Raw genomic sequence first — 14,617 nt, forward strand, 5'->3', positions numbered from 1 at the left:
CCTTCTTACACCATTACCACACCTTTTATAGCATTTGGAATATGAGGATATTAGAGAGCCTTCTAAGAGATGGGTACACTGTGGCACGGAGAGATCAATTAACATGCCAAAGCTCACACAGTATATGGTGAATTATTTATAATTATTTATTATTTATTTTACCATAGCATATAGGGACATAGTTACAGACCAGGACCCCACTGTGCTAGGTGCTGTACAAACTCAGAACAAAAAGACAGTCGCTGCCTCAAGGGGCTTACAACCTAAGAATCAGACAACAGATAACAGATTAACATAAGAACATAAGAATGGCCATACTGGGTCAGACCAAAGGTCCATATAGGTCAGTATCCTGTCCCCTGACAGTGGCCAATGCCAGGTGCCCCAGAGGGAATGAACAGAACAGGCAATCCTCAAGTGATTCATCCCCTGTTGCCCGTTTACAGCTTCTGGCAAACAGAGGCTAGGGACACCATCCCTGTCCATCCTGGCTAATAGCCATTGATGGACCTATCTTCCATGAACTTATCTCGCTCTTTTTTGAACCCTGTTAGAGTCTTGGCCTTCACAACATACTCTGGCAAAGGGTTCCACAGGTTGACTGTGTGTTGTGTGAAGAAATACTTCCTTTTTTTTGTTTTTAACCTGCTGCCTATTAATTTCATTTTGTGACCCCCTAGTTCTTGTGCTGTGAGAAATAACACTTCCTTATTTACTTTCTCCACACCAGTCATGACTTTATAGACCCCTATCATATCCCCTCTTAGTCATCTCCTCCAAGCTGAAAAGTCCCAATCTTATTAATATCTCCTCATACGGAAGTTGTTCCATACTCCTAATTATTTTTGTTGCCCTTTTCTGAACCTTTTCCAATTCCAGTATATCTTTTTAGAGATGGGGCGACCACATCTGCATGCAGTATTCAAGATCTGGGCATACCATGAGTTTATACAGAGGCAATATATTTTCTGTCTTATTTCTTAATGATTCCCAACATTCTGTTTGCTTTTTTGACATCTTTGAGAACTACATCTCTCTTCCTGGTTAAATAATAGTCCACTGTGAGCTAAGGGATTGCTGCAGCGCCAGCCACAACAGCAGCTCTCAAGTGTTTATGATCCATGTCCGTTTGGGCGAGACTTTGGGCTCAGGAAATAGTTCCAAACAATAAAGTTGAAGGTGTGTCTAGGCATTGGCTGAGCTTCAGAAGAAAAGATAAACTGAGATTTGTGCTCCCTTCTAAGCAATAACCTACAGGTTAAATCCACACAGGGGGTTCCTGTTGGGATGGTGCCAAATTGGTGTGGCCCTACTGAATGAATGGTGAGAACATGGCTTGACGTGACTGAACTGCAAAAGAGGATTCTGGGAGCAGAATCCTTCTCTTAGCATCAAGCGGATGCCAGAGGTGAAACTGACTGGCTCCATGCTGCGTGTATGATCAATACTGATCTTGGAGTCAGCAAATATGTCCACTTGAAGTCAGACAACCCGTGTAGAACATCCTGAGTGGAGCATGGGCTGACCAGGGCATCTCAACCCTGTTGAAGGACATCATACAGGGGGCTGAAGTGAATGATTGATAAGGGAGTGAATGTGGGGTAATGTTCAGTTGGCACCACTCTGCAGTCTCCTCCTAAAGTATGAATTAGGTAAAAATTAGTAGGCACAAGGCCACTGGACGTGATTTTAAGACGTGACTTCTTTGAGGAAAAAGCATATAAAAATCAAGCAAATTAAATTACTGTTGGGGGAATTCCTTAATTAACGCTTAAAGAAGCAACATTGCTAGACAGAGTAGCCAAAACTCTGCTCCTTGGGCTCGAATAGGACTGTGACCAGAGGGGTTTCCAGGCAACCAAGGCCTTGCCTTGAGGGAATCTGAGACAGACCAGAGGGCTGAGGAGACCTGACCTGGAGAGAAGAAATCGTCCATAGAATTGGTAACCACCTTCTCTGTTTGCCAAGCAGGAACTTTGTGAGGCTAGCACAGGGCCTGTTTGTGTATGTTTGTGAAAGAGAGACTCGCTAAGAGGAATGTATAGCTCTTAATGTATAGTTCTTAATGTCTAACATAGGAATTATGTGCATGATGTAACCCTTTACCGCCTGTGAAATTCCTTTTCAAATAAACTGCTGTGTATGTAAGATAATTACTGTGGACCTTTTCCACTGGTATGACAGTCGTCTGCTCCACTGGGAGCCATTAAAGATCCATTCCCCTGGTGCCAACATTTGGTAGCAGAGGATGGTTACTGTTGTGTCCAAGAAAAAAAACGGTGTTTAAACTGAATCAAATTGTTCCTGAACTGGTTGCCTGTGAAGAGCTTGGTATCCTGAGTCACTGGTGTTAACCAACGAATTTAAATATTGTTCTGAATCACTTCTGACTTATATTAATTTTAGCTTGGGTACCAGATTTAGTTACAGAGAGGGAAATATAGCGGTGAGCGGGGTTGTATTGGTCATTCCTAGAGTCGATGATGTTTCACAAACACAAACAGGGAAGGGTCTTCAAACCGGAGGACAAGGGGGATGCTGCAAAGCCTCCGGGTGTGGTTAATGAGTGTTTGTTAAGACAGGTGTTTAAAAGCGAGGGGTCTGATCCATGTCTGGCTGATACAGTCCCCACACTGCATGAGAAAGTTTTGGACAACTTACTGTTGAGGTACCAAAAGTGTTACACACCCTAGAAAGCCCAAACTGCAGCACATGTCATCTGTGCTGTGTATTGTGTTGTAGATAAGCTTGTAAAGGAGCGAGATGTTTTGGAATGTCAGCGATATGTTGTGCAAGAAAGTTTGGAACAGGAATTGGAAAAACTAAAATTGCAGAATGAATGCCTGAAATGTGACTTGGAAATTGTTGTAGCACAAAAATGTAACCAAGGCTCAGTGAATAACAGCTTTAACTCAGACATGTCCGGAAAGAATAAATACACAGGTGGAAGAAGAAGAGGAGCACCTTCCAGGGCCTCCGGCAGCCCAGCCAGTAGTAATAGCAAAAATGCCTCAGCCTTCACAGCAAATACAAGGGGAAGTAAATCGTCCCCTGACTGAAACTAAAAAACAGGCAATGGCTAAACAAATGGACTCTTTCACTAAGAGAATGTATTTGTCTTGGCTGTTGGAATACATGGTTAGAAAACATTTAGATCCTGAAGATTTAAGAGAACTGATAATAACTTGTGCAGGCCCTACGGAAGGAACGGCTTTGTCGGCAGAAATGGAGGCAGAGTTAAATAAAGGTGACAGAGATGGTGTTATCCAGAAGGTAGCCTGATACTTTCTGACCCCCTCTGAATTGAGAAGGACAGCTTTGTTAATGCATCAGAAGGAAAAAGAATCTGTTATGGCTTATTGTACTAGGTTGTTGTTGGTATGCTCCCTGGCTGAAATCGAGGAGAAACAGCTGACAGATTTGATCTATGACGGTTTAAGGAAACCTATTAAGGTGTTCATAGGATCCTGACTGGATTTAGATCAGGTTGAATTGATTAAAGCAGCTTGGGAGGCAGAAAGGGTAGTAAGTGGAGCAGGTAGTTCTTCTCGGAAAGTGATTAGTGAGGCTTCCTACAGCAATCAAGCAGGCTATAATGGCTCCAATCACACTGATACGGGACGTGGTAGTTACAGTGAAATAGGACCAGGCTGAGGATGGTACGGTAGGAGAGATGGAGTGTTTAGTGGGGGATCATTGGGAGCGCAGATGGGCTCAAGTTCAGGAAAGGGGCAGATATGGCCCATTCGGATGGGCAACCTCTGGAGACTTTGCTAGCTGCTTTAAGTGATTTGATGGCAAGGACAAGATCACAGTCAACGCTGCAACCAGGAGTTAAGGCTGTTGAGACCATGGGAACAGGTACAGAAGATCTGCTAGTGAGTTCTTATGGCTTGTTATCCCCGGAATTGGCAGCTTCCTGTCAGGGTGGCTCCACATTTCAGTAAAAATGCCTCACCCTTATCAACCCCTGTCCCCAAAGGTAAATGTTAGTAGCCCAATTACAGCCCCACATAATTGGTAAATATTCCGTGGAAGAGGTGACAGAAGGAAAGATATAATGGTTGCTGGCATTAATTAATACAGGAGCAAAGGCAACTTTAAGTATTAACACACCTGCCGCGGGTAGTAGATCAAACTAAATTTTAAATAAATACAGTGGTTTGTAACAGCATCGCAGGAAAAGCTGTATGAAAAGTAGATCTGGTCCAGCAGGAAAAGTGAATGATTAATCTGGCATAAAGGCTGGTTGTGAAGCAAGAGACTGTAAATAACCAGGTTATTTCAGAAGGATTAAGAAAGTGAGCCTGTAAAGATATGGCACTGCCAGACAGTAAGTGGATAAGGGAATTTCTCCTGGTTTGGGCTAGAAAGAAAAGGCAGTGGTAAAGATAGTGGGGGGGGAAATGTGTACGGCGGTTCCTCAGCGTTCCTATCCAGCAGAAGCTGTTCCCCACATTAAAAAAACCCTGTTGCGGGATCTAAAAGCACAAGGGGTAGTAGTAAAGTGTCAAAGCCCCTGCAACTCCCCAGTCTGGCTTGTACAGAAACCGGATGGCAGATGACTTCCCATGATTATAGTATAAAAATATAATTGTAAATCTACCCCTGTTGTAGCCGACCTTCCAACTATAATGGCCAGGGCTAACTGGTTCTCTGTACTGAATTTGTTATTTGTTTCTTTGTTATGTTACTAACCTCTTTGAATTAATAACAGGCTAAATTATAAGAACTCCTGAGTTCCTGTTCACACCAAAGAAACAAATTCCTGAGCAGCGGGTACAAAAGAAGATTTGGGTAGCAAGTTTGATGCAAACACTGGACAGAGAAATCAACACAAACAAAAGGAAGAGCACAAGGAGCAAGGTCTGGTCAGAGGCCTGGTGTGTTTTGTTTTTGTTTTGTTTGATTTTGTTTTTCCAGGTTAATCCATCAATTCATGGAAGCAAGAAGTATGCTATGAAATTTGCTATGGCTTGTTGGCGATGTGATTACTAGACCTGTCCATGCCACAGGATTCCATCTGAAGAATAAACCAGAAGATTAAGTCACTCAAATTTCAATACAATGAGCGCCCTTCTTAGGGGCACAAGCATAAAAACATGGTGGGTCAAACTAAAAGTCCATCTAGCCCAGCGTCCTGTCTTTTAACAGTGACCAATGCCAGGTGTTTCAAAGAAAATAAGCAGAACAGGCAATGATTACGTAATCATGCAGCCCATTCTCAGCTTCTGGCAAACAGAGGCCAGAGACATGGTCCCTGCCCATCTTGGCTAATAGCCTCTATGAATGTCTCTTTTTCTTTTACTAAAAACAATACCATCTTGTTATAGTCTTGGCTTTTACAACATTTTCTGACAGGAAGTTCCACAGGCTAATTTTCCTGTGTTTATTTCCTTTTGTTTCTTTTAAACCTTAGCAATCTTATTGGTAACCCCTAGTTCTTGTGTGACACAAAAAGAGAGAAGTAAATAACACTTTCTTATTTACTTTCTCAACACCAGTCAGGATTTCATACATCTCATTGTATTCCCCATTTAGTTATCTCTTTGCCAAGTTGGAAAGTCCCAGTCTTGGTTAATCTCTTCTTTTATAAAGTTGTTCCAGACCCCTGATTATTTTTGTTGCTTTTTTTTCTGTGCTTTTTTTCCCGATATGGCTGTTGCACATTAAGTGAATGTTTTTAGGGATTTATACACAATGATTACAGAACCTTTTTTCTTTTGGATGCGTAGCAGCTAATTTAGACCTCATTCTTTTATATGTGTAGTTGGAATTATGTTTTTCCAACTTGCATTACTTTGCATTTGTCAGCATTGAATTTCGTATGCTTAGTCACCCAGTTTTGTAAGCTCCCTTTGCAACTCTTTAAAGTCTGTTTTGGACTTGACTATCTTAAAGTTTTGTATCATCTGGATGTGACAAAATGGGGTTTTATTCCTCTTGTTATGTTGCATGTGAGTCTTACTGTCCTATACTGATACTGTGTGTACCCCAGTTTCCCTGTGTACTGCACCAATACTTCGGTGGTGGGAATTGGGTGTGTGATTTTTGCTGAGGCCAGGGGGCAGGTGAGGCTGTCTAGCTGTCTGCACCTATGTAACCTGAGTCCCAGGAGGGGGGTGCGACCAGATGACACCTTTTGCCCCGGAAGCGAGACAAAGAGATAGAGGAGCAAGGGGGGGGGGGGGTGTCGGAGGTCGGGTGGCTGGAAGCTGGCAGTCTGCATGGGGGGACCGGAAGAGCGGGAGTCCAGGGTATCTGGCCCAAAACTCCCAAGATGGACTTGGCTGAAAGTCACTGATTTCTGTGCTAACAAGTTCTGTCCTACGCTGTGTTCCTGTTGACTAATAAACCTTCTGTTTTACCGGCTGGCTGAGAGTCACATCTGATTGCGGAGTTGGGATGCAGGACCACCCTCTGGCTTCCCCAGGAGCCCCGCGTGGGCGGACTCGCTGCGGGAAGTGCACGGTGTGGAAGGGGATGCTGAATGCTCCGAGGTCAGACCCAGGAAGGTCGAAGCTGTGTAAGCGTCTTGCCCTGGAGACAGTCTGCTCAGAGAGAGGAGACATGCTCCCCCAGAGTCCTGACTGGCTTCATACAGTGTAGTTCCAGAGCATTGACCCGGTGACTCTGTGACAACTGGTGATAGAAGTGGGATAAACTGCACCCCGTGGACAGAGCATCCTGCAGTAAGTGACTGGGGAGCAGTAGAACGAAGGGGGATTAGCAGGCGTGCTGAAGGCTCAGAGACGTGCGGTTCCAGGAGGCAGAGGAGCCTACGGCTTAACCCCTGAGAGAGAGTGGACCCCCAAGAAGGGCTGTTGCACTGAAGGGGGTTTCTCCCAGGGACTGTGGGGAGCTGAGAGAGCACAGGCCTATGAGTCCGTGACCACTTGGGAACAGCATGGAGATGGCCGATAACCGTCTCCTGAAGAAGGAAATTGTGGAGCTGTGCAGAGAGAGAGGGCTGCACTTTGGAAGATTCACCAAGGCACAGCTGCTTGCTTGGTTGGAAGAGAATGATCGCTCTAAGGAGCTGGTTCCTGCCCAACTGGCTGCAAGAGAGGCTGGGAGTAGCCAGGCATCCGCAGGGGTCACCCCAGCCACTGACTTAACCGGGGATGCGAGAGGGGCTGAAAGCAGCCAGGCAGCCCCAGGATTCACCTACCTGACCAGCAGGGGATCTTCACAGCCGAGTTCCCCATTGGTGGAGCTGAGATGGTTGGAGTTGGAAATGGAACTAAAACTGAAAGAGCTAGAGGACTGTGAGAAGGAACGGGAGGACCGTGAGAGACAGAGGCAGGATGAACTGGCAATGGCGGAGCTGAGAAGGAGAGAGACCCCTACCGTGGTGAGTGGGGATGGTCCCAGGGTGGCTAAGCCAGTAGGGAACTCCGATGTAAAAGTGCTGCCTCCATTTTTAAGGAAGGGGATGATATAGACACCTTCCTCACTGTCTTTGAGAAGGCTTGCAATGTGTACCAGGTTGACCCTGCAGACAGGCTTTTGCATCTCACCCCCTTACTGGGTCCCAAAGCCATAGAGATGTTCAGCCAGATGGATGGTGTGGAAGCAGGGGACTATGAGCTGTTCACGCAAGCCCTGCTGCACAGGTTTGAGCTGATCCCCGAGCCATACAGGAAAAGGTTCCAGGGTGTGCAGAAGACCCAAGGGATGACCTATCTGGAACTGGTCACACTGATGGGGGAATACATGCGCAAGTGGGTGAATGTGGCTGGGGTCCAGACCAAGGAGGACATGATTTAACAGATGGGGCTGGAACAATTATATGAACTCTGTCCCCCTGACCTGAGGATGTCGCTGGTGGACAAGAGGCCGAAGGACCTGCTCTGCACGGGGCTGCTGGCTGACGAGTTTGTAGACAGCAGGTCGGGCTATGGAATGGAATCCCAGGGGGGACAGGCCCACATCAGTGCAGAAGATAGTCTCAGATAAATCCCTCCCGAGAGGCACAGACAATACCAGAGCTGACCAACCAGCCCCAGGGGAGCAACGGGACCTGAGGTGTAATTACTGTGGGCAGAGGGGCCACAAGTGGATCCGGTGCCAAAAGGTCAGGGACAGGATTAGCAAACAGAGCCCTCACAGGGTTGTCTGGGTGGGGGCCCAGCCGGAGGAGGGGCTGGCTCCCCAGGCAGGAGGGGCTGGCAGTTTAGCAATGGCCCAAGAGCGAGGAGTCTCCCAGGCCAGCTCCTTGAGGTGGCTTGATGCTCCAGATTCAAAGTTCTCAGTCTAGAGGGTGGGTGTGGGGTGGTCCCAGAGGAGTGAGTGCCTCATTCCCCTGGAGATGGATGGGAAGCAGGTCACAGGGTACTGGGACACAGGCACTGAGGTGACGCTGGCCTGGCCCAAGGTGATGGCCCCAGACTGGGTGGTGCCCAACACCTACCTGACCCTGATGGGCGAGTGTGGGCCCCTGTTTAAGGTACCTGTGGCAAGGGTACATCTGAAATGGGGGGCCAAGGAGGGGCCCAAAGATGTGGGGATGCCCATCAGTTGCCAACCCAGGTGCTAATAGGGGGGTGACCTGGTAGATTCGCCAGGTGGCCCCCAGAGTGCCCTAGTCATCACCTGTAGCCAGAGCCAGTGAAGGGCACTCTGCCTTGACACCAGGGGTGGTGCCCTGCTGGGGGTGCAGGTCCCTACCCTGGTGGGAAGGAGCCACTGGGGACAGGTCTTGGTGGGGCTGCAGCCTCAGACCAGCCATTGAGAGAGAGCAGGTTCCTACCCCATCCCCAGCCACTGAATTCCAGGCCGAGCTGCGGAAGGATCCCTCCTTAGAAAAACTGAGGGAACTTGCTGGCCACAGCATGGCAAAACCCCTGGGGGAAGGCTGCCGGGAAAGATTTCTGTGGGAGAAGGGATTACTGTACTGGGAATGGAATCCCCAAGGGGAAGTGGAACCATGGGGGATCAGAAGACAGCTAGTGGTCCCCCAGAAGTACTACCGCAGGCTACCATACCTGGCCCACGATGTCTCTCTCTCAGGACACCAGGGTATCCAGTGCATCAGGCAGAGGCTGCTATGTAACTTTTACTGGCCCAGGGCCGGCTCTAGGCACCAGCAAAACAAGCTGGTGCTTGGGGCGGCACATTTTTAGGGGCGGCATGGCCGGCGCCAGAATGCCGCCCCAAAAAAGGGGCCCCGGCCGCCCTAGCTCACCTCCGCTGCTGCTGCCACGGTGCGCAAAACAGCTGATTCGCATGCCGCTACTCACCCTCCTGCCCAGGCTCTCAAACCTGGGAGGGAGGGGGAGCAGCGGCGCGTGAATCAGCTGTTTCATGCGCCGCGGCGGCTCGGGGTCTCCCCCTCCCTCCCAGGCTCTCAAACCTGGGAGGGAGGGGGAGATCCCGAGCGGCCGTTTCGCGCGCCGCTGCTCCCCCTCTGTACCAGGCTTGAGAGCCTGGGAGGGAGGGGGAGAAGCAGTGCCCGCACCGCGGCCACTCGGAGTCTCCCCCTCCCTCCCAGGCTCTCAAACCTGGGATGGGGGGGAGACTCCGAGTGGCTGCGGAGTGGGCGCCGCTTCTCCCCCTCCCTCCCTCCCTCCCTCCTAGGCTTGAGAGCCTGGGGGGAGGAGGCAGGGCTGGAGATTTGGGGAAGGGGCAGAGTTGAGGCGGGGCCAGGGGTGGGGTAATTAAAGAGAGGGGAGGCGGCCAAAATTGTTTTTGCTTTGGGCGGCAAAAATCCTAGAGGCGGCCCTGTACTGGCCTGGGGTCAGAGATGAAAGTAAGCCGGTACGGTCTGGCACGGCGTACGGGCAAGAGCTGGTACGCCGTGCCGGACTGGACTGGCTTCTCTGGCAGTGATTTAAAGGGCCCAGGACTCCAGTCGCTCCCATGGTGATTTAAACCCCCTGGGCCCTTTAATTCGCCCCGGGCTCCCAGCCGCCTCCGCAGCTGGAAGCTCCAGGGTGATTTAAAGGCCCTGGGGCTCCCAGCCACAGCCGGAGCCCCAGGGCCTTTAAATCTCGAAAGGCCCCACCTCTTCGGGTTGAGGCCCCGCCTCTTTCGGTTGAGGCCACACCCCGCTCAGGACTCCGGTGTACCAGTAAGTCCTTTAAGTTACTTTCACCCCTGCCCAGGGTCTTTGATGCCGTCCAGCAGTACTGAAGGAGCCTTTGCAGAAGGTGGCTGTGGACATAGTGGGACCCCTCAGCAAGGCAACTTGGACAGGGAAAAATACATTCTGGTGGTGGTAGATTTCGCTACTCACCATCCTGAGGCAGTGGTCTTGTCCTCTATCGAGGCAGACACTGTGGCAGATGCACTGCTGACCATTTTCAGCAGAGTGAGGTTCCCCTAGGAAGTCCTTACAGACCCGGGCTCCAATTTCATGTCAACTCTGCTCTGGTGCTTGTGGGAGAAGTGTGGGGTCCGACACACCTGGGCCTCAGCATATCACCCTCAGCCCAATGGGCTGGTGGAGAGATTCCATGGGACCCTAAAGATGATGCTGAAAACCTTTATAAACCAGCACCCGCAGGACGGGGACAAGCATTTACCCCACCTGCTGTTCGTGTACTGGGAAGTGCCCCAGGAATCAACCGGGTTCTCTCCTTTTGAGTTGCTGTATGGGAGGAGAGTGAGGGGACCCCTGGACTTGATGAGGGACGAATGGGAGGGGAAGGCCTCCCCCGATGGAGGGGTGGAGTACGTACTGATTTTCCGGGAAAAGCTCGCTGAGCTCATGGACTTGGCTGGGGAGAATCTAGCCAGGGCCCAAGGGAAGCAGATCTGGTACGACCGCTCAGCACGTGCCCGCTCCTATGCCACCAAGGACCAAGTGATGGTTCTCATTCCCGTGAGAAAGAACGAACTACACGCTGCCTCGGACCGGTCCTTTTAAGGTCATCAAGCAGCTGAATGAGGTGAATTATGTAGTTGAACTGTCTAACCGGGCTCACAGCCACCGGGTGTACCATGTCAACATGATGAAGCTGTACTTTGACAGGGAGAATTTGGTCCGGCGGTGTGTGGCCAGTGGGAGGAGCAGGGAGATGATCTCTTGGTGGATCTATTCCCTGAGACAGGGGCCGGCCCTTTGCTGGAATCAATTTCCCTCTCTGACCAGCTAACCCCTGCCCAGCAGGCAGAGATCCGAGGGGTGCTGGGTTCCTACCAGCAGCTGTTCTACAAACGGCCTGGGCTCACTAACCTGGCTGTCCACCAGGTGAAGACAGGAGCCCACCCTCCTGTAAGATGCTCCCATTCCTGTTCACTGGGAAAACAGCCCAGGACCTGGAGAGAGAGGTCAAGGACATGCTGGCTTTAGGGGTGATCCAGCCATCCTCCAGCCCTTGGGCCTTGCCAGTGGTGTTGGTCCCCAAGAAGGACGGGTCACTCCAGTATTGTGTGGATTACAGGAGGCTTAATGCCATCACCAAGTTTGATGCCTACCCCATGCCTAGACCTGACAAGCTAGGCGGGGCTTGTTATCTCACTACTATTGATCTCACCAAGGGCTACTGGCAAGTACCTTTGGATCCAGAGGCCCGGCTGAAATCTGCCTTTATCATCCCTCTGGGGTTATACAAATTCCTGATCCTACCTTTCGGCCTAACAGGGGCACCTGCCACCTTTCAGCGCCTGGTGAACCAGTTACTCAAAGGGATGGAGAATTTTGCCCTGGCGTATATTGATGATATCTGTGTTTTTAGCCAGACCTGGGAGGACCATGTGTCCTAGGTTAAACAAGTACTAGACCGGCTCCAGGATGCAGGTCTGACTATAAAAGCCAGCAAGTGCAAGGTGGGGATGTCAGAGGTGTCATATCTGGGCCACAAAAGGGGGAGCGGCTGCCTAAAGCTAGAGCCAGCCAAGGTGGAGGTGATCAGAGGTTGGCCTGTTCCCCAGACTAAGAAGCAGGTCCAGGCTTTCATTGGGATGGCGGGCTACTACCGGAGGTTCATACCCCACTTTAGCTCCATAGCCACCCCCATCACTGAGCTATGTAAGAAGGGTAAGCCAGATAAGGTGGTCTGGACAGAGCAGTGCCAGAGGGCTATCTGTGCTCTGAAGGAGGCTCTGGTCAAGGGCCTGGTGCTGGTAAACCCAGACTTTGACAAGCCCTTTATGGTGTTCACCAACGCCTCAGACACAGGGCTGGGTGCGGTGTTAATGCAGGTTGACGGAAAGGGGGAGAGACTACTACTACACTACTACTACTACTACCAGGCTTACTTCTCTGAGGAGGGGAAAGTTAAAAAAAAAGAAAGCTTTTGGAAAGTCTGATTAAATCTGCACCATTATCTATCCCAATACTGGAATTCAAAGTCCTAGCCAGAGTAAACCTTACTGTGGGCAACAACTCGAAGCCAACCTCTAAAAAAGAAAAGTCTTGTACAGAAGTCATTTTAGAGTTGTTTCCCTGATAATGTTTACTCTAGCAGCATTTATTTCACTGGGACAAAAGGGAGAAAAAAGGCTAAAAGAAAGCAAAGTAAAAGGGAATAAAAATTTCTATCCAGGTAACTGATTTTCCAGTACAAAAACTCTCCACAACTCAATAAAGGACTATCAAGTTGCTAAACCCGGTAAAGAGGATGATAAGAATGAAGACTGTGGAAGATGGGGAAATCTGGCACTCTATGGTAACAGAATCTGTCATTCCCTTTGAGGCCATAAAAAACACTCAGGGAATGTGGACATTTCATGTACCAAATAAGACATATATTTCTGTGTGGGCCATAAAAAACACTCAGGGAATGTGGACATTTCATGTACCAAATAAGACATATATTTCTGTGTGGGCACATCCAAGATATTAACAAAAGGGTGCCAAGAAGCTGCAGGAAAACAGGCTTTAGTAGTTAAGAGGGAATATAATCCAACTAACAAAAGGGACCTCAAGTGCAACAAATGGTGCATATGCATTGGGGGACAACCTATCCCAAGCAATTAATATCAAAACTGGGGAATTGTGGGACCCACATACACCACATAAAGAAACCCCTCAGACACACCATCATCAGGAAAAAGCACCCCAAGAATATATAATTCAAGGGGTTTGGTTTTAAAATGAAACTAAAATTCCAGTCATAAATATAGGATCCGCTGTAAAATTGTATAACATCACTGAGAATATGAAAATGTGTCAATAAAAATGTAATTGGTGCACATAGAACACATGTTTACTGGGGTCTGGTAATAAATCTGTATTTAAAGTGTCCGAACAAAAGTACCCTAACATAAATATGCTTTAAGATGCCATACCTCATATGGGGACAATGTGTAATATATGGAAGGAAAATATAGGTTAATGTAACCAAATCAACACAAAAATGTCACAATGTTCCAAAACGTATAAAATGGCTAATTCTAGATTGTAATCATAGTAGCTATATACACAACAAATCTAAATTTAAGATTTCTGTAATCTTAGTCCCCAAGGAGTGGATAATCAACAGTCTGTCACAGAGTCACCAGGCTAATGCTCGAAAACTGCTCTCTAAAAAGCCTGGTAAGGCATGCCTCCCCTCACACTGCTGCTGGGGCAAAAAAGCCTAAGTGGCCTTGGTCTTTCTGTGTCTGACTTCGGGGCATTTAGCATCCCCGCAGTGAGTCCGCCTGGGCGTGGCTCCTGGGGAAGCCAAAGGGCCCTGCACTTCAACTCCATAGTCAGCTTTAACTCTCAGCCAAGATTGTAAAATGGAGGGTTTATTAATTAACAGGTACACAATGTGGAACAGACTTGTTGGCATGGGAATTGGTAACTTTTAGCCATGTCCATCTTGGACTCCCTGCTTCTCTCCCAACCACAGACTGCCCAGTTTCTAGTGACCCGACCTCCAATATGCCCATTGCTCCTCCTACTGGTCTTTGGCTCACTTCCCGGGCAAAGTGGCACCGGTCGCATCTCCTCTCCTAGGTTTTAGGTTATGAAGAGCACCTTCTATAGCTTACGTACAGGCAACTGAAGTAGCTTTACTTGCCTTCAAGGGTCTTAGCAAGTCACATGCCCTTGTTCCTACCACCTAAGCATGGGTGTAACATGCAGGAAAACTAAGGCACCACACACAGTATTTATGCAAAACAGTCAAAACTCACATGGACTCACTTACAACAAAAAGTGTACCAGGTAATATATGTCCGCACCTGGAAAATAAAACAGGGTACTATGGAATAGTACCAGAAGGAAATGAACTATGGTAAATACCCAAAGTGAAATGGAAACAAATAATAGGAGCCGAGTAAAAACAGGGCACCTTAATCACAGGAGGAAATTGAATTTTGAATTAAAAAGGGGGTAAATACACCATGAATTTACAATAAAAAAAAAGGGTTGGTGGGAATTGCATAAAATAAACCAAGATATATGTTGGTATCAAATGGAAAAAGGTAATGAAGTAATAAATAACCTGACCTAAGGACCAAGGAATGTAACATACTTGTGAAGATGTAACTCATTTCCAATACGAACAATATCAAGCGCACCCTCAAATAACTAAAACCATTGTGACTCACCCTCGATTAACATAGCCAAATTTAAGGAAAATAGAGTGGAATAATAGAGATTGGGATATGAAAATACAAACTAATCAAGGCCAAATAGAATGGTCAACTAGACTAATAATATCTGTAAGAGGTATGCTTG

This window comes from Chrysemys picta, chromosome 13 (assembly GCF_011386835.1).
Source record: "Chrysemys picta bellii isolate R12L10 chromosome 13, ASM1138683v2, whole genome shotgun sequence".
Taxonomy (NCBI): domain Eukaryota; kingdom Metazoa; phylum Chordata; order Testudines; family Emydidae; genus Chrysemys; species Chrysemys picta.